The sequence below is a fragment of the Coregonus lavaretus genome, assembly GCF_964263955.1.
Source record: "Coregonus lavaretus genome assembly, contig: HAP1_SCAFFOLD_331, whole genome shotgun sequence".
In the NCBI taxonomy this organism is placed as follows: Eukaryota; Metazoa; Chordata; class Actinopteri; order Salmoniformes; family Salmonidae; genus Coregonus; species Coregonus lavaretus.
The window spans coordinates 341,648-363,634 of NW_028162049.1; the positions used below are offsets into that span (position 1 = coordinate 341,648).

The window sequence follows — 21,987 nt, forward strand, 5'->3', positions numbered from 1 at the left end:
ATAATACCTAACTACAATCTAAAATACATAGTTTATATACTTAATAAGCAATGCTTGATTGAGTTTGCCTGATGTAATGGACCAATAGAAAAGTCCTAAAAGTACAAACAAACCTCGCCCACCTGAAAGACTAAAGCAAATGCTAAAAGTATTTGTAAGATTTCAAATAGTATTTACTTATTGGACAAGTCCAGTTAGTCCCTCCCTGTTTCAGTTAATTTTCTTCAGTTTGGTGCCTAGTGAATACAACCAAGGTCTCTGTGGAAACATCAATGTAAATTCACCTTTGATTTTTACTCCTCACTTTCCCTTTCAGGTCCATAGGGTTTTGCTGCCCACCGCTGGAGACTGGAGCACACGGCAGTCCCTGGCTTTCTTTGTGCAGCCGGACGACGAGGCCCTCATCACCTGTTGTGACGGGTCCAACAAATATCCTCCGGTGAATGCAGGGTCCTATCTTATCCAACACTTCAATTACTCTTATGGAGGGAAGGAGCATTTCACATGTTAAACTATGGAATGAACAGTACATTTTATGGAGACTTCAAATACAGGTTTTCTTTATTGCAAGAATAATTCTGAAAATTTGATTATTTTGTGTACTGCAATTATGCTAGTGAGACAGAACAAGTCAGTAATGAGAGAATAAATAAGTCAAGTCCAACCATTACCTCTCTTCTCTTTCACATCCCTCTACCATCACTCCATGGGGGATGTCCCAATAATCTCTCCTTCCTCTTGAAGTGTGCACTCATTCACTACTCCTCACAAATTTAAAAGCATCAGATTGGTGTTGGCATAGGGTAGAGGGAGTTTACATATACCAGTCATGCAAAATATTGATGTTTGATGGCCCGAATGTATGGCGAATATCGAAACTCAAGCCAATTTTAAACAAGCTTTTCGCTTCTGACGTTTTTATCTGCTCTACCATCACCTATCGGGTAAGGTTGAACGCCTTCTCTCCTACTCAGCCTCCTGAAAAATATTCTCCCAAGCGGGTGTGACACCTACTGCTGTTGCACTGCTGCTTGGACCCACCTGGCGATCTGTTCACCGTCTGCCCTTGCCTGTCTCCCCCTGTCTGGTACAGGTACCCCTGCCACACTCCCCCCTCTCTCCTGAGCTTTCGCTCACCTCCAGCACACACGCACTTAACACACACACCGCAGACTTTGGACTGATAGGAATTTTATGTAGGCTAATTAACTTGTGAAGCTTACTATGTGAGATTACTCAGAAACACTTCAATTAATTAGTATTGGCCTACTATTTATTTATTTGATCTCATACTTTTATAGCCTACTGGACTCATAGAGAGCTACTTTCTCATGTTATTTTGTTGGGGCGAGTGACTCTTTGAACATACAATGGCTAGCCCCAAGTCGTTATATTTTTTTATTGTGCTTTATGCTATTTGCCTCCTGCGTGCTTTGTTGACTATGTACTTGCTTGTTTACCCAACCATGGGACAGACTATGTTTGTTTCCATACTCAGGACTCTGACTCTCTATTGGTAACACAGACTCTTGAAGCTCCAATCCACTAGAAGCTTATTACCTAAAATGGATCAATTGAAAGTGTGGGTTCACAGCTCCAATCCAGATGTGTTGGTCATTACTGAGACGTGGTTAAGAAAGAGTGTTCTCAACACTGATGTTAACCTTTCTGGTTATAACCTTTTTCGGCAAGACAGATCTTCCAAAGGTGGTGGTGTGGCAATCTTTACCAAGGAACACCTTCAGTGCATGTACCCTACGTGCCCTAAGCTCTCTCCTGGCCCCTTACACAGCACCGGCCTGTACCCTACCTGCCCTAAGCTCTCTCCTGGCCCCTTACACAGCACCAGCCTGTACCCTACCTGCCCTAAGCTCTCTCCTGGCCCCTTACACAGCACCGGCCTGTACCCTACCTGCCCTAAGCTCTCTCCTGGCCCCTTACACAGCACCGGCCTGTACCCTACCTGCCCTAAGCTCTCTCCTGGTCCCTTACACTAAGTCTGAATTCAATTGTCCTGCTAGGTGACCTAAACTGGGACATGTTTAAACCATCTGACCAAGTCCTAAAGCAATGGGACTCCTTAAATCTTTCTCAGATTATTACCAATCCCACAAGGTATGACTCCAAACACCCAGAAAAGGCTACTCTCCTTGATGTCATCATCACAAATAATCCTGATAGGTATCAGTCTGGTGTTTTCTGTAATGACCTTAGTGATCACTGTTTTACAGCCTGTGTTCGTAATGGCTGCTCAGTGAAACCTGGCCTCTGTAAATGGGTATAGAATCAGCTTGATCCCCTCTGTCGAAGACACTAGGACCTTCTTTTTTGATATTTTCAGTGGTATTGTTAACAAACACGCCCCCATAAAGAAAATAATAATTAAAAACAGGTTCAGCCCCTGATCTGGCAGAGTTACTCCACCTCAAAAATTCCATTTGTCGAAAGGCTCGGCACACGCATACTCAGGCTGACTGGGTCTCGTTTAGGCAAATGAGAAATAAGTGCACTCAGGCTATCCGGAAGGCCAAAGTTAATTACTTTAAGGAGCAGTTTTCTCTCTGTGGGTCTAACCTCAAGAAGTTCTGGAAAACGGTTAAAGACCTGGAGAATAAACCCTCCTCCTCACAGCTGTCCATGTCCCTTAATGTTGATGATGTGGTTGTTACTGACAAGGAGCACACGGCTGAGCTCTTTAATCACCACTTCATTAAGTCAGGATTCCTATTTGACTCAGCCATGCCTCATTGCCCGTCCAACATTTCCTCATCTCCCACCCCTTCCAATGCGACTACATTTACATTTACATTTTAGTCATTTAGCAGACGCTCTTATCCAGAGCGACTTACAGTTAGTGAATACATATATATATACTTTTTTTTTTCATACTGGCCCCCTGTGGGAATCAAACCCACAACCCTGGCGTTGCAAACACCATGCTCTATCAACTGAGCTACATCCCTGCCGGCCATTCCCTCCCCTACCCTGGACGACGCTGGGCCAATTGTGCGCCGCCCATGAGTCTCCCGGTCGCGGCCGGCTGCAACAGAGCCTGGATTCGAACCAGGATCTCTAGTGGCACAGTTAGCACTGCGATGCAGTGCCTTAGACCACTGCGCCACTCAGGAGACTAGCCCCGATGCTCCTCCCTCTTTTTCCCCTGCCCCGCTACAAAGTTTCTCCCTGCAGGCAGTCACTGAGTCTGAGGTGCTAAAGGAGCTCCTTAAACTTGATCCCAAAAAAACATCTGGGTCAGACGATTTAGATCATTTCTTCTTTAAGGTTGCAGCCCCTATCATCCCCAAGCCAATCTTTGACCTTTTTAACCTCTTAAGGATCTGACACTTTTTTTCAATTGTCGCCTAAAATGTCATACCTAAATCTAACTGCCTGTAGCTCAGGACCTGAAGCAAGGATATGCATATTCTTGACACCATTTGAAAGGAAACACTTTGAAGTTTGTGGAAATGTGAAATTAATGTAGGAGAATATAACACATTAGATCTGGTAAAAGATAATAAAAAACAAAAAAACATGTGTTTCTGTTATTTGTAATTTATTTTGATCATCTTTGAAATGCAAGAGAAAGGCCACAATATAATATTGCAGTTTAGGTGCAGTGTGTATGCAACGTTTCAGATTGATCCACTGGACTATTTTGTATCAAGTCTGCCCAAATGTGCCGAATTGGTCAATTGATATATTGTCAAGTACATAACTACAGAGAACATACAAAAATGATATGGTAATACAAAATGCAAGTCTTCACACTCCCAGGAATGTCATACATGATGGATCATTAGCTTATACACTAACTTTCACACATCTAGATGGCCGGGCGCGGTGGGTGTAGAGCCAGAGACAGCAGGGGTTCAAACTGTAGAACCCAGTTCCTACATTTGAATATAAAAATTGATTTTATCAAACAAAACTATGCTACATTTTATCTCTGCGACCCTTATGATGACAAATCAGAGCAAGATTACTGAATGTAAGTACATTATTTACCTTCAGAGGTGAATGTATCAAACCAGTTGCCGTGATAAGATTGTTGTTGCTGTGCACTCAAACAATAGCATGGTATTTTTTCACTATAATAGCTACTGTAAATTGGACAGTGCAGTTAGATCAACAAGAATTTAAGCTTTCTGCCCATATAAGACATGTCTATGTCCTGGAAAGTTTGCTGTTACTTACAACAGTCATGCTAATCACATTAGTGCACGTCCCCGCAGGAGGCCTTTTGCCTTTTGGTAGGCCGTCATTGTAAATAAGAATTTGTTCTTAACTGACTTGCCTAGTTAAATAAAGGTAAAAAGCAGTACTATTACAGAGATAAAACCCAGGATAGAATGTTGATGTACAAGATTAAAACATTACATTTGAAGAAATATCAGAAAATATCATTTATATTCATTAAGTGGGCCCCTACTACAGTTTAACCAGCTCAGCAGTACCAGAGACAAGACAATCAATAGAAACCCCAGGATAGAGGGGCTGAGTGAATGTGGTCTGGACTCTGTGGAGGAGGGTCATTGTGTCAGAGACGCTGTAGAAGGACAGAGTACCTGCCTTGTGATCCAGGTACACTCCTACTCTGGAGGACTGAGGGCCTGATACTTTAGTCCTAACACTATTGTGTCTGAACCAATAACCACCACTATAGTAGTGTAAACTCCAGGACTTGTCATTGAGTCCAAATGTATTAACTCTCTCTGTTCTGCTGATGTCTTTATATGAGACTGCTGTAACAACACACTCCCCACTCGACTCCACCTCCCAGTAACAGCGTCCAGACAGACCCTCTCTACACAGAACCATCAAGTCGTTTGTGAATCTGTCTGGATGATCAGGATATGGTTGGACTTGGCCTGTATAGGTCACCTTTCTGTTCCCTTCAGACAGAGAGAGGCGTGTGTGTGCTGTGTTTGGGTCCAGTGTGAGCTGACAGGAATCTGGGAGAAGAGCAGAGCAGAGACCAATGAGGGGAGTTAGAACAATAAGTTAAGTCAGATACTGTATCTACCCTGTCTTTGATTAGAGCACAGCAGAGATCAAATCAGAGAAATATGAGGAGTCAGATAGATCCTCAGTCGTTGATTAGATCTACTATTGCTATATATTTCTAGAGGGATTGTTAGGAGTGTCAGTAAAAAGAGACAGTTACAGTAAAAAGAGACTGTAGCGGCTTTCGGATCGACGTGGGAAAACCCAGTTAAAGTTTGAGACACATCCAGTAAATCCAACGAATCCAAAATGAAAATGATGGCTTGATGAATAAAACTGAAAACATTTATTTGTAGAATCCAAAAGGAAAAGTGCAAGGTTAACAACGATTCCAATATTCCAGGTAAAAAGGTGTGGTTCAAAACATGTATGCCATCCCAGTCTCCCAAACATTTGCAATAGCTGGAGGCCTTACTTCCTGTCTCTATATACCCAATATGAGCCTATCTGGGTGGAGGCGGATGGAGGCGTGCCCACCTGTACTTCTAACTCATTGAGGCTAGATGGTGTAATTGGCCTATTCTAATTAAACAATAAGGCCGAGGGGGTGTGGTATATGACCAATATACCAAGGCTAAGAGTTGTTCTTAGCACAACGCAACACAGAGTGCCTGGATACAGCCCTTAGCCGTGGTATATCGGTCATATACCACAAACACCCAAGGTGCCTTATTGCTACTATAAACTGGTTACCAACGTAATTAGAACAATAAACAAGTAGTACCCGTTGTATGTCTAATATACCACGGCTTTCAGCCAATCAGCATCCAGGGCTCCAACGACCCGGTTTATAATTCTTATCATACAACCATAACTAGAGACCACATGAACATGGTGGGATGATAAGCTGTCCTACAAAGCTCCTGTGGAAAATCTTGTGAGGAAGCTTAAAGTGAAATAGGGTTTTTATTTTCGTAACAAGGCTTGCTTTCTGTTTGAGGCTAGAAAGAAGCTTGATCAAGTCACCTTTCTTTGTGTAATTGATGATGGTGATGTATTGTATTTGCATGCAGCCTCTTCTGTGTTCCAGAGACTGGACTCAGTAACAAACCTCAAGGAAGCATGATAAACTAATGCCACGTCACTCACCCACCAGTGCACCTTGTATCTAATGGTGGGCTGGACCTCACCTTGCATGCATACACAGCTATTGGAATGTGTTCATCTACAAAGGCCTTCTGGGTAAACTCCCTCTCTACCTCTGTAGCCTGTTCTCCTTCACCACTATCAGTTACCAGACACAGCCTATTAGGTGGTTACTACTTAAAGTCCCCAGGACCGTTACCCAGTTACACTGCATTCTCCTATTGTGCACCAGATGCATGGAATTGTCTGCAAAGTATGTAACTAGATATACTAGTGCCCCTCAGTTAGTTTAAAACTGGTTTTTAAAAAAGTGTTCAGGAGGAGTGGAAATGTTTGCTGTAGGCCAGATAGTATTGTTGTGCTGATTGTATTGAATGTTGTAATGTTGTATTGAATGCTGCTGCCTTCTTGGTCAGGTCTCCCTTGAAAAAGAGACTTTGAGTCTCAGCGGGCTTTTCCTGGTTAAATAAAGGTTAAATAAATAAAATAAATGAACAACGAGCCACATGATCTAATAAACAAATATTTGCATAACCAAGGAAAAACTAAACTGTCTCCAATAGAGACTGAAGGATAATCCAGAATAAAGAGACTGAAGGTTAATTCAGAATAAAGAGACTGTAGGTTAATTCAGAATAAAGAGACTGTAGGTTAATACAGAATAAAGAGACTCACATTGTAAGAACTGTTCTCTGGTCTTGGGCTCTGGAGGCAGTACAACATCCACTATATTCACTACAGACACACAAACACATTCACAGAGAGAGGGAATGTTATCATCATACCATATTCCACATGTTTATGACTAGTAGGGAACTTTCAATGGTCTAAAGTTGATGTTCTTATTATTTTCAACACACCTGTAGTGGAGATCTTGGTCCATTCTCCTTTAAGGACGTCTTCTAGTTTCTCTCTCAGTTCAGACACAGTCTTACTCACATCTCCAAAGTACTGAGGAGGACGGGCAACGATGCTGGGTAAGTCTGAAGATACACTGGTACTGGAGAGAGACTGATAACTCTGGAGAGAGAGAGAGAGAGAGAGAGAGAGAGAGAGAGAGAGAGACAGAGAGAGAGAGAGAGAGAGAGAGAGAGAGAGAGAGAGAGAGAGAGAGAGAACAGAACAGAACCAAATTATTGAGAGTTTCACATAGAGTTTTAATTTCATATCACATGTAACAAGGCAGTTTAAATACCTGGAGGAAATGGATGTGATCCTCTGTGTGTGAGAGCTTCTCCAGCTCAGTGCTTCTCTTCCTCAGCTCAGCTATATCCTGCTTCAGTTGCTCCAGGAGTCCTTCAGCTTGACTCACTTGAGCCTTCTCTTGGGCTCTGATCAGCTCCTTCACCTCAGAGCACCTTCTCTCAATGGAGCAGATCAGCTCAGTAAAAATCTTATCACTGTACTCCACTGCTGCCTGTGCAGAGCGCTGGAGAGAGAGAGAGAGAGAGAGAGAGAGAGAGAGAGAGAGAGAGAGAGAGAGAGAGAGTCTGTCATTGAAGAAAGAGGACACCCCTCCCCAAATCCCAGGTCAACCCGAGCCAACCAGCTATTGGTGTCCAGGGCTCCAAGTAATACCCTCCACTGGAGGACCCCTGACCTTTCCAGCACTGGGAGCTTATAGAGCACCCTCCACCTATACCATAACTCCTACTGCACCAGATTCTTCATCATCATGTGCATTGATGCCAGGCTCTGGTTCTGAGCTCTTCACCACACCTTCCACCTCACTTAACTTTCCCTCATTCATTTCCATTGGTTAAATTAAGCAGTATATTCTCTGAAAGGGGTCCAGACAGCCTGTTCCCAACAGTGGGTTCAGTGGGATTGGATAGGGGCCCCTCTCCCTCTCTCTGACTGGAGGAGAGAAGTGAAATTATGCATCTCCTCTGGTCAACAATACTCACCTTGAGAGACTTTACAGCCTGTTGGAGCTCCTTCTCTCTTTCCTGGAATCTCTGCTGGACCTTCTGCTGACTCATTCCCAGCTGCCTCTGTGGAGAATCACTCTTCAATGAGCTATCAAGCTTTATTTGTCCAGTAGATCAATAGTATAGTAATGGGACATAGGGCCCATAGAAGATAGGGATTAATATGTTGAGGAAGTGTTTGTGTGAAATTATATTATTATATTGTTATGTGAATGATTATAGTTTTAACAGTGCACAAAACAATGAGCTCATTGGGTGTTTGATAACGAATAATAATGGTGTTTGATAACGAATGATAATGGTGTTTGACTTGTTGATACTTATTCATGTTACCATACTAGAACTTATTGATTACATTACATGTATAAGGAATGTATATGTTGAGGTCAATGAAGGGTGAATAGGAACTTGGTGTATGGAAAGTTACTGAGTGAGACAAGAGGAAGTGCAGAAAAATTCTGTTCAAACATGTTAGTGTTGAATATCAATGTTCCTAAAGAGGGAGCCAAAGGGCAACAGTCTAGTTTCAGTTTCTAATAAGGCAGGCCATCTACGGAACTAGGGAGGAGCGAGTAATTCTGCTCAAGTTCAAGTCAACAGATGAAGTGAGAAGAAACCTCTGGGAGGGGGGCCAGAGGGGCCCACCCCAACGACCCTCCTACTACAGTTCTATCTCACACACTTCCACTTCCACGCCCACGAAGGTTCTAGCATCAGGCAGGGCCATGACTACACCAGTGAGAGGAACCAATTAATTTCTTGCCTAGCAACAGAGATGCATGGCTGTCTAGACGTGTAAGGAGTTGACCCCGCCTAGTAGGAGGTTATAAATATATGTGCTTGTGTAATCATACATTGTCTTTGCAGCTGTATGACCCAGTGGGTGAATAAACTTGGTTTGAGATTTTTCTAGTCTTCCGTTTGAGTTTTTACTCTGTTTGTTCAAAACAAACTTTAGAAAATGGTGACGCATTTGAAGAATCTGGGTTAACATATCTATATACTCAAGGTTTGTGTTCATATTTGGTCTGCCTTGGATCGATTTCAAACAGCCTTTGTTTCTACTGTACCTTTAATTATTTGTTAATCAGACGGTCACCAACAAGTTGTTCTGGTCTTACCTGTTTCTCAGTCCTCTCTGCTGCAGCTGACACTGTATCATGGCCTTTATGTTCATCCGTCACACACAGCAGACAGATACACTGCTGATCGGTACGACAGTAAACCTCCAGCAGTTTGTCATGATGAGAGCAGATCTTCTCCTGTAGTTGTGCGGTGGCTTTGACCAGCTTGTGCTTCTTCAAAGCAGGAGATTCATAGTGAGGTTGGAGGTGAGTCTAACAGTAAGAGGCCAGACACGCCAGACAGGACATGAGGGCTTTCTGCTTTCTGGTCCCAGTGCAGACATCACACGTCACATCTCCTGGTCCAGCATAGCACAGAGCAGGAGGGGAAGCAGCCTGGAGTCCTGTCTTCTTCAGTTTCTCCACCACTTCAGCCAGCACGATGTTTCTCTTCAGAACAGGCCTTGGTCTGAAGGTCTGTCTGCACTGGGGACAGCTGTAGACACCTTTCAGATAATCCTGATCCCAGCATTCTTTAATACAGCCCATACAGTAGCTGTGTCCACAGGCAGTAGTCACCGGATCCTTCAGTAGATCCAGACAGATGGAGCAACAGAACAGTTCCTGATTCTCTGCCATTTTGGTGCTCTCTCCCGTAGGTTAAGCAATATCAGTGTCAAAGATGACTTTCTGTTCAGTGTCAAAGATTACTTTCTGTTTCATGGAACTCTACACCAGAGGACAGGAAGTGGCTTCCTACTTGACTGTGAACTCTGTATGTAGAGGGGATGTGGTTTCTTTGATAAGGAAGTGTGACAGATTTTTTGGTAGTCGGCAGAGATAGTTTGTATTTATGTTACATGCATTTGAAATACATATATTAATTACTTCTGAGTTTTTAGTCATTTGAATTATGCTGGGATGAACTACACTCCAATGTATTTTGAAAATAGAAGGCCAATAAAGAAGGCCAATAATAATACCCAGTGTGCTTTGCAATTGTTAATTTTTACATTGTCATTTTAGTCATTTAGCAGAGACTCATATCCAGAGAGACTTACAATCAGTGCATTCAACTAAGGTAGATGAACAATCTCATATCACAGTATATCCAGAGACTTACCATCAGTATATTCAACTAAGGTAGATGAACAATCTCATATCACAGTCATAGAAAGTTAAAAGCTGTTTTCTTCCGTCACTGAGAATGTTGTTGTAGTGAAGGTGTGTACTAGCAAATGTATTTACCTGTATGTATTTGTATTTTATCTACATACAACTACAAAAGTATTTTGTATTTTAGTTTGATACATTAGTCTTTAGAGTATCTGGTATTTTTAACAAGATCCATTTTTGATGTACAGTATATTTTGCCCATCTCTGTGTTGATATATCGTCTCTCAGTGACTAACTGATTTGGTTATGGCTACCTAGATTAATGTGGAGATCACAACACCATTCTCCCCCGACAGAGTCATCAGTAAGCACACACACGGCACACACACACACACACACACACACACAGACACACAGACAGAGACACACACACACACAGACACACACAGACACAGACACATACACGACACACACACACAGACACACACACACAGACACACACACACACACACAGACACACACACACACAGACACAGACACATGCACAAATACCATCCTCATTAATGAGTCAGTCAATGTTAATGTCTCTCTCTCTCCCTCTCTGTCTGTTTCTCTCCCTCTCCCCTCCTCTCCTCTCTCAGTGCTGGGTCATGTGTGTGCGGCCCTGTCTGTCCTGGTAGCGGGCCTGTCTGAGGTCCACAGGAAGGGCTATCCTCTGACGGAGCAGGCCCTGTCAGGGAAGGTGCTCCAGGTGTCCGCCATGGCCTGCTTCCAGCTGGCTCCCCAGTACATCCTACTGGGGCTGGCTGAGCACGTATTTCTGACACACCTATTGCTGCTACATTGTTCGTACACAGAGACAAACTGGGTTTGAGATTTCTAATGTCAATGGACACCATATGTAGTTAGGATGAAGTTAGAATGTGGAGTTTTGGAACCAACTGCCAACACGGAGGATAGTATTCTGAACTCTGGAAGCTAGGGTTAGGATGCCCCCTACTGGTGTATTAGAGACAGACAAGAGACGTTTGAACCAAATGAATGCTTCTTTCTCTTCCCAGCCTTCCTCTCTTCTCTGTTCCAGGCTCTGTGATCTCCTTCCACCTGACACCCAGTCATATCAGAGGCATCTCCCTGCACTTCCTCCCCCTGTCCTACAGAGGGGGCTGTTTCCTGGGAGCCCTCATCATCCAGCTGGTCTACCTACTCTCTGGAGGTAAAGGCTTCACTAACAGATGCATCACCGTAACCATAGAAACTGAAGAGGAACATACATTCATGTTGGAATGGTTGATGGGGGTCTGTCTGCATTATGGTGATTCAGTCCTATGGCCATTGATAGCACTGTTCTCCAGTCCAACTACAGGTAACTTCTACCCAAACACACTGCATGAAGGGAATCTGGAGCATTTCTTCTTCTTCTTAGCCATGTTGATGACCATAAACACTCTGGTGTTCTGGTGGATATCTTCCAGGTACAGTATGAGAACCTCTCATGTATCAATATAGTCACTGTAGATGAGGCAAAGGACATGAGGAGGAGAGGAAGCCATTAGAGTTCTTTCAGTCTTGGACTTCAACATTTTCAGTTAAACAAATTGGAGAATTTCCTTGACTCCTTGAGGTGACCTGAACAAAGTATCAATATAGTCTGTGCAGTTGTGACAGACGACAGTATTGAGACAGACGACAGTATTGAGACAGACGACAGTATTGAGACAGACGACAGTATTGAGACAGACGACAGTATTGAGACAGACGACAGTATTGAGACAGATCCACCCTAGCAGTCTCTCCTCCCCTGTGTCCCAGGTACCTAGACCTGAGTGTGGTGCAGTGTAGAGGAGTAGGAAGCAGCCTTCTGGCAGAGAAACTCCTGCAGTACAAGACCTGCCTGTGATTCTACGACACCATGGAACGCTCCTCCACAACAGTCTCCATAGAAACAGTGTTGTGACCTCTACACTACCTTTGTCCCCTGTAGCGCTGGACTTCCACTTGGTTTATTTATGTATGTACTGTGTATTCTTTTCATTGACAGTCAGTTTTAGACAGTTTAGATGGTCATAGACTTCAACCTTTGTGTTCCTTCCTACTCCAATATAATGTGTGGGTGTATTATGTGTCGTCTATTTGTCTAAATGGATATACTGGTACATACATTACTGGAAATAGCTGATTCATTGGGTCAATCAATTCAATAATAGAGCAATTCCAATGTCATGATGATGACTTAAATTTTGAAAAATCACTTTGCTTCAGTAATTGATTCAGAATACTGAATTGTTTGTATTCATACATGTACATGGGTGATTTAAAGATATTCTCATCTGAACATAAATGGATCAACAATGATCCCAGTTTCTGATTTGACTGGTTTGCCAGTACTACAGTTGACATCAAGAGAAATAGTGACACATTTACAGAGGATTGCAACAGCCAAGAGGTGATCAGGTAGACAGTAAAAGTCTGAAGCCTGTCAGTCTGTATGTGCTATCATGCCATCTGTTTAGCAAGAGCACTAACAGATCTGGGACCAGGCTACAAAGAATGTGCTATGTCTAATGATTATTTTTTTCTCCCACTCTACCTCCCAGTCGCAGACTCCAGACAGGCCCTCTCTACACAGCACCTGTCTCCAGTAGTCAGGATAGGGCTGAGCTTTATCAGTGGCTGTCACCTTCCAGTTTACCTCAGGCAGGCTGAGTTCTCGATAAGCTGTATTCAGATCCAATGTCAGCTGGAGGACGTCTGACAGATGAACAACAAAACCCAATAAGGAAAAGAAAGAACATGTATGTTGTCTTTGAGAGGGTGTTTGAATATCACTGACAGAGGGACAACTCTTCTTTGGTCTTCAGCTCAGGAGACATTTCGAATTCTGTCACTATTAAAAATGCAACTTCATATCACATGTAACAAGGCAGTTGAGTTACCTGGAGGAAATGGATGTGATCCTCTGTGTGTGAGAGCTGCTCCAGCTCAGTGCTTCTCTTCCTCAGCTCAGCTATCTCCTGCTCCAGTTGCTCCAGGAGTCCTTTAACCCGTCTCACTGCAGTCTTCTCCTGGCCTCTAATCAACCTTTTCACCTCAGTGAGTATTCTCTCAATGGACCCGATCAGTTCAGTAAAGATTGTCTCATACTTACTAACTTCTGCCTGTACAGAGCACTGATAACTCACAAAGAGAGAGGAGGGGGTCAATTTCCACTGTTACTGGATTCCAGACAACCTGTTCCCCAGTGTTGTCTTGGTACTATTTCACAAGTGTGTGGTAAAGTTTCACAACTCTTAGTAAATTCACAAAACATGTTCCAGTATTCTTACAGTATGATCTATTGACAGTATACTCTGTTCTACCCTCAGAATTGACAGAAGACCCCATGGTGGTGGTCGTGTGCTGACCGACCAGCAGGAGTGGGCAGTGGTGGAAATGGTGAGGGCCAGGAATGACATACGTCTGTCTGAAATAAAGCAGGCCATTGAGGAGAATGATGACACCTTTGCCAATGCCAACAATCACCTGCCCTTTGAAGAGGCACCAGGTATCTATGAAACACATTTACCTGGTGCCTTCTGAGAGAAACAACTGTGGGCCGAGTATGTTCAGGTACAGCACTATATACTGTATTACTGTTACTATTAATGAACATGCTACTTCACAATATCATAATGGAACTATACTGTAAAAAGAACTAACCAAAATATATTTTTAGAGGGTGATGGTGCTTGATGCTGCTGTGAACCATCACTAGTATATCTTTGTTGATGAAGCGGGCTTCAACCTGGCCAAAACTTGGGCGCCGTGGGCGGAACCTCATCTGCCAACGGGCGTCCGTCCAAGTGCCTGGACAACGTGGGGGAAACATTTCCAAGAGCAGCAGCTATCTCTGAAGATGGTGTGGTAGGACGTAGACCATTACTTGGATCCTACCACGCTGCACACCTCATTGTGTTTCTCAATGAAATTGAGCAGGCCTGTCAAGGTGAAGGGGTCACCTACAGTGGGGAGAACAAGTATTTGATACACTGCCGATTTTGCAGGTTTTCCTACTTACAAAGCATGTAAAGGTCTGTCATTTTTATCATAGGTACACTTCAACTGTGAGAGACGGAATCTAAAACATAAATCCAGAAAAGCACATTGTATGATTTTTAAGTAATGAATTTGCATTTTATTGCATGACATAAGTATTTGATACACCAGAAAAGCAGAACTTAATATTTGGTACAGAAACCTTTGTTTGCATTTACAGAGATCATACGTTTCCTTTAGGTCTTGACCAGGTTTGCACACACTGCAGCAGGGATTTTGGCACACTCCTCCATACAGACCTTCTCCAGATCCTTCAGGTTTCGGGGCTGTCGCTGGGCAATACGGACTTTCAGCTACCTCCAAAGATTTTCTATTGGGTTCAGGTCTGGAGACTGGCTAGGCCACTCCAGGACCTTGAGATGCTTCTTACGGAGCCACTCCTTAGTTGCCCTGGCTGTGTGTTTTGGGTCGTTGTCATGCTGGAAGACCCAGCCACAACCCATCTTCAATGTTCTTACTGAGGGAAGGAGGTTGTTGGCCAAGATCTCGCGATACATGGCCCCATCCATCCTCCCCTCAATACGGTGCAGTCGTCCTGTCCCCTTTGCAGAAAAGCATCCCCAAAGAATGATGTTTCCACCTCCATGCTTCACGGTTGGGATGGTGTTCTTGGGGTTGTACTCATCCTTCTTCTTCCTCCAAACACGGCGAGTGGAGTTTAGACCAAAAAGCTATTTTTTTGGCTCTTCAGACCACATGACCTTCTCCCATTCCTCCTCTGGATCATCCAGATGGTCATTGGCAAACTTCAGACGGGCCTGGACATGCGCTGGCTTGAGCAGGGGGACCTTGCGTGCGCTGCAGGATTTTAATCAATGACGGCGTAGTGTGTTACTAATGGTTTTCTTTGAGACTGTGGTCCCAGCTCTCTTCAGGTCAATGACCAGGTCCTGCCGTGTAGTTCTGGGCTGATCCCTCACCTTCCTCATGATCATTGATGCCCCACGAGGTGAGATCTTGCATGGAGCCCCAGACCGAGGGTGATTGACCGTCATCTTGAACTTCTTCCATTTTCTAATAATTGCGCCAACAGTTGTTGCCTTCTCACCAGGCTGCTTGCCTATTGTCCTGTAGCCCATCCCAGCCTTGTGCAGGTCTACAATTGTATCCCTGATGTCCTTACACAGCTCTCTGATCTTGGCCATTGTGGAGAGGTTGGAGTCTGTTTGATTGAGTGTGTGGACAGGTGTCTTTTATACAGGTAACGAGTTCAAACAGGTGCAGTTAATACAGGTAATGAGTGGAGAACCGGAGGGCTTGTTAAAGAAAAACTAACAGGTCTGTGAGAGACGGAATTCTTACTGGTTGGTAGGTGATCAAATACTTACAGTGGGGAAACAATTATTTAGTCAGCCACCAATTGTGCAAGTTCTCCCACTTAAAAAGATGAGAGAGGCCTGTAATTTTCATCATAGGTACACGTCAACTATGACAGACAAAATGAGAAAAAGAAATCCAGAAAATCATATTGTAGGATTTTTAATGAATTTATTTGCAAATTATGGTGGAAAATAAGTATTTGGTCACCTACAAACAAGCAAGATTTCTGGCTCTCACAGACGTGTAACTTCTTCTTTAAAAGGCTCCTCTGTCCTCCACTCGTTACCTGTATTAATGGCACCTGTTTGAACTTGTTATCAGTATAAAAGACACCTGTCCACAACCTCAAACAGTCACACTCCAAACTCCACTATGGCCAAGACCAAAGAGCTGTCAAAGGACACCAGAAACAAAATTGTAGACCTGCACCAGGCTGGGAAGACTGAATCTGCAATAGGTAAGCAGCTTGGTTTGAAGAAATCAACTGTGGGAGCAATTATTAGGAAATGGAAGACATACAAGACCACTGATAATCTCCCTCGATCTGGGGCTCCACGCAAGATCTCACCCGTGGGGTCAAAATGATCACAAGAACGGTGAGCAAAAATCCCAGAACCACACGGGGGGACCTAGTGAATGACCTGCAGAGAGCTGGGACCAAAGTAACAAAGCCTACCATCAGTAACACACTACGCCGCCAGGGACTCAAATCCTGCAGTGCCAGACGTGTCCCCCTGCTTAAGCCAGTACATATCCAGGCCCTTCTGAAGTTTGCTAGAGTGCATTTGGATGATCCAGAAGAGGATTGGGAGAATGTCATATGGTCAGATGAAACCAAAATAGAACTTTTTGGTAAAAACTCAACTCGTCGTGTTTGGAGGACAAAGAATGCTGAGTTGCATCCAAAGAACACCATACCTACTGTGAAGCATGGGGGTGGAAACATCATGCTTTGGGGCTGTTTTTCTGCAAAGGGACCAGGACGACTGATCCGTGTAAAGGAAAGAATGAATGGGGCCATGTATCGTGAGATTTTGATTGAAAACCTCCTTCCATCAGCAAGGGCTGAAGATGAAACGTGGCTGGGTCTTTCAGCATGACAATGATCCCAAACACACCGCCCGGGCAACAAAGGAGTGGCTTCGTAAGAAGCATTTCAAGGTCCTGGAGTGGCCTAGCCAGTCTCCAGATCTCAACCCCATAGAAAATCTTTGGAGGGAGTTGAAAGTCTGTGTTGCCCAGCAACAGCCCCAAAACATCACTGCTCTAGAGGAGATCTGCATGGAGGAATGGGCCAAAATACCAGCAACAGTGTGTGAAAACCTTGTGAAGACTTACAGAAAACGTTTGACCTGTGTCATTGCCAACAAAGGGTATATAACAAAGTATTGAGAAACTTTTGTTATTGACCAAATACTTATTTTCCACCATAATTTGCAAATAAATTCATTAAAAATCCTACAATGTGATTTTCTGGATTTTTTTTTCTCATTTTGTCTGTCATAGTTGACGTGTACCTATGATGAACATTACAGGCCTCTCTCATCTTTTTAAGTGGGAGAACTTGCACAATTGGTGGCTGACTAAATACTTTTTCCCCCCACTTTATGTCATGCAATAAAATGCAAATTAATTACTTAAAAATCATACAATGTGATTTTCTGGATTTATGTTTTAGATTCCGTCTCTCACAGTTGAAGTGCACCTATGATAAAAATTACAGACCTCTACATGCTTTCTAAGTAGGAAAACCTGCAAAATCGCCAGTGTATCAAATACTTGTTCTCCCCACTGTATGTCATTGTGTGGGACAATGTCAGGTTCCACCATTCAGAGGTGGTCCAGGCATGGTTTCAGGTCGCTCCCTGATTCGTGACCCTATACCAGCCCCGGTACTCTCCTTCCTCAACCTTATTAAATAATTTTTTTCATCATGGAGGTGGAAGGTGTACGATCGCCATCCCCATGAGCGTGCCACCCTCCTTCTGGCCATGGATGAGGCATGTGATGACATCAATGCAGACCAATGTCAAGCTTTGATTCAACATGCCGAAAGGTTTCTACAGCGGTGCATGAACAATGAGGACATTTACTGAAGTGGATGAGAATTCATGGCCAAATGCTCAAGATAGGCTTGATGCTAATTAATGCGTGCTAAACATTATTTTATTTTCATTCATTTAATGTTTCATTTAATGTCTCACATCTAATTACAGACAGTACTGTATGTTGCAATTACATCAGAAAAATAAAAATAAATCCCCATGAATGATTGTAGAGGATGTCATCATTGATCACACCTTTGATTACACATTGGATAGATATCATGGAAATGATAGATTGGCCATTTTGTTGGGTAATGTAAGTGTATTGCCTAACGTGAAGTGTAATTTACAGCACTGTAGCATATTACTTTCAGCACTTCTAAGGGTTATTTGAAACACTTATCTTGCAGTGATTTCTATTGGTAGTTAATGATATATTTTCAATTGAGTAGTTTTAAGTTGTTTTGGTGATTAAACCAATGCTCTCATTACATTTATATTTTGAATCAATGGTTGTGTGGTGAGAGATGTTTACAATCCAAATGAATGCACAATGACAGGTTTTGAATGAAAGACTGGCTGCGTTACAAGTGTGACCAGCTTGGAGTTTTATACTAAGAGTTGTGAAAATGTACCACCTGCTTGTGAAAATAGTACCAAAGTGATTAAAACAAAACCGTAATAGGATTTTTTGGGAGGGGATGAATTGTTAATTGATTTTCAATAAGGAACACTGAGGGAAAACACAACAGAAGAAAAAGGGGGGACGCAACCACTACAGTGAGGGAAAAAAGTATTTGATCCCCTCTCAAATCAGAAGGATTTCTGGCTCCCAGGTGTCTTTTATACAGGTAACGAGCTGAGATTAGGAGCACACCCTTAAAAGGAGTGCTCCTAATCTCAGCTTTTTACCTGTATAAAAGACACCTGTCCACAGAAGCAAACAATCAATCAGATTCCAAACTCTCCACCATGGCCAAGACCAAAGAGCTCTCCAAGGATGTCAGGGACAAGATTGTAGACCTACACAAGGCTGGAATGGGCTACAAGACCATCGCCAAGCAGCTTGGTGAGAAGGTGACAACAATTGGTGCGAATACTCGCAAATGGAAGAAACACAAAAGAACTGTCAATCTCCCTCGGCCTGGGGCTCCATGCAAGATCTCACCTCGTGGAGTTGCAATGATAATGAGAACAGTGAGGAATCAGCCCAGAACTACACGGGAGGATCTTGTCAATGATCTCAAGGCAGCTGGGACCATAGTCACCAAGAAAACTATTGGTAACACACTACGCCGTGAAGGATTGAAATCCTGCAGCGCCTGCAAGGTCCCCCTGCTCAAGAAAGCACATATACATGCCCGTCTGAAGTTTGCCAATGAACATCTGAATGATTCAGAGGAGAACTGGGTGAAAGTGTTGTGGTCATATGAGACCAAAATGGAGCTCTTTGGCATCAACTCAACTCGCCGTGTTTGGAGGAGGAATGCTGCCTATGACCCCAAGAACACCATCCCCACCGTCAAACATGGAGGTGGAAACATTATGCTTTGGGGGTGTTTTTCTGCTAAGGGGAAAGGACAACTTCACCGCATCAAAGGGACGATGGACGGGGCCATGTACCGTCAAATCTTGGGTGAGAAACTCCTTCCCTCAACCAGGGCATTGAAAATGGGTCGTGGATGGGTATTCCAGCATGACAATGACCCAAAACACACGGCCAAGGCAACAAAGGAGTGGATCAAGAAGAACCACATTAAGGTCCTGGAGTGGCCTAGCCAGTCTCCAGACCTTAATCCCATAGAAAATCTGTGGAGGGAGCTGAAGGTTCGAGTTGCCAAACGTCAGCCTCGAAACCTTAATGACTTGGAGAAGATCTGTAAAGAGGAGTGGGACCAAATCCCTCCTGAGATGTGTGCAAACCTGGAGGCCAACTACAAGAAACATCTGACCTCTGTGATTGCCAACAAGGGTTTTGCCACCAAGTACTAAGTCATGTTTTGCAGAGGGGTCAAATACTTATTTCCCTCATTAAAATGCAAATCAATTTATAAAATTTTTGAAATGCGGTTTTCTGGATTTTTTTGGGGTTATTCTGTCTCTCACTGTTCAAATAAACCTACCATTAAAATTATAGACTGATTATTTCTTTGTCAGTTTGCAAACGTACAAAATCAGCAGGGGATCAAATACTTTTTTCCCTCACTGTAACATTACAGTATGATATTCTAACGAGGCAACCACTAACATTACATTATGATATTCTAACGAGGCAACCACTAAGATTACATTATGATATTCTAATGAGGCAACCACTAACATTACAGTATGATATTCTAATGAGGCAACCACTAACATTACAGTATAATATTCTAACGAGGCAACCACTAACATTACATTATGATATTCTAATGAGGCAACCACTAACATTACAGTATGATATTCTAATGAGGTAACCACTAACATTACAGTATGGTTTTCTAATGAGGCAACCACTAACATTACAGTATGATATTCTAACGAGGCAACCACTAACATTACAGTATAATATTCTAATGAGGCAACCCCTAACATTAGAGTATGATATTCTAATGAGGCAACCACTAACATTACAGTATGATTTTCTAATATTCTAATGAGGCAACCACTAACATTACAGTATGATTTTCTAATATTCTAACGAGGCAACCACTAACATTACATTGTGATATTCTAATGAGGCAACCAATAACATTACAGTATGATATTCTAATATTCTAATGAGGCAACCACTAACATTACAGTATGATATTCTAATATTCTAATGAGGCAACCACTAACATTACAGTATGATATTCTAATGCGGCAACCACTAGCATTACAGTATGATTTTCTAATATTCTAACGAGGCAACCACTAACATTACATTATGATATTCTAATGAGGCAACCAATAACATTACAGTATGATATTCTAATATTCTAATGAGGCAACCACTAACATTACAGTATGATTTTCTAACATTCTAATGAGGCAACCACTAACATTACATTATGATATTCTAATGCGGCAACCACTAACATTATAGTATGATTTTCTAATATTCTAACGAGGCAACCACTAACATTACATTATGATAGTCTAATGAGGCAACCACTAACATTACAGTATGATATTCTAATATTCTAATGAGGCAACCACTAACATTACAATATGATATTCTAATGAGGCAACCACTAACATTACATTATGATATTCTAATGAGGCAACCACTAGCATTATAGTATGATTTTCTAATATTTTACGAGGCAACCACTAACATTACATTATGATATTCTAATGAGGCAACCAATAACATTACAGTATGATATTCTAATGAGGCAACCACTAACATTACATTATGATATTCTAATGCGGCAACCACTAACATTACAGTATGATATTCTAATATTCTAATGAGGCAACCACTAACATTACATTATGATATTCTAATGAGGCAACCAATAACATTACAGTATGATATTCTAATATTCTAATGAGGCAACCACTAACATTACAGTATGATTTTCTAACATTCTAATGAGGCAACCACTAACATTACATTATGATATTCTAATGCGGCAACCACTAACATTATAGTATGATTTTCTAATATTCTAACGAGGCAACCACTAACATTACATTATGATAGTCTAATGAGGCAACCACTAACATTACAGTATGATATTCTAATATTCTAATGAGGCAACCACTAACATTACAATATGATATTCTAATGAGGCAACCACTAACATTACATTATGATATTCTAATGAGGCAACCACTAGCATTACAGTATGATTTTCTAATATTTTACGAGGCAACCACTAACATTACATTATGATATTCTAATGAGGCAACTAATAACATTACAGTATGATATTCTAATGAGGCAACCACTAACATTACATTATGATATTCTAATGCGGCAACCACTAACATTACAGTATGATATTCTAATATTCTAATGAGGCAACCACTAACATTACAATATGATATTCTAATGAGGCAACCACTAGCATTACAGTATGATTTTCTAATATTTTAACGAGGCAACCACTAACATTACAGTATGATTTTCTAATATTCTAACGAGGCAACCACTAACATTGCAGTATGATATTCTAATATTGGAATGAGGCAACATCTAACATTACAGTATGATAGTATAATATTCTAATGCCAGTGAGCAAATCTCCAATCTCCACCCTATTCCCTATGTAGTGCACAACTTTAGATCTGGTCAGAAGTAGCCTAGTGCACTATGTAGGGAACAGGGTGTCATTTGGGCCAGAGTCAGTAACT

General features: G+C 42.3%; 1 pseudogene across 1 annotated transcript in view; it reads right to left on the minus strand.

Moving 5' to 3' along the window:
• Positions 1–9,764, minus strand: part of LOC311116577 — a 38,449-nt pseudogene extending 28,685 nt beyond the window's left edge. The window contains exons 1-7 of the transcript in view: positions 9,146–9,764; positions 8,001–8,087; positions 7,289–7,522; positions 6,954–7,113; positions 6,752–6,828; positions 4,433–4,977; positions 1,138–1,153 (exon numbers count right to left, since the gene is read on the minus strand). The product of the transcript in view is annotated as an uncharacterized misc_RNA (transcript). The remainder of the gene's footprint in view (positions 1–1,137; positions 1,154–4,432; positions 4,978–6,751; positions 6,829–6,953; positions 7,114–7,288; positions 7,523–8,000; positions 8,088–9,145) is intronic.
• Positions 9,765–21,987: the final 12,223 nt, after the last annotated feature.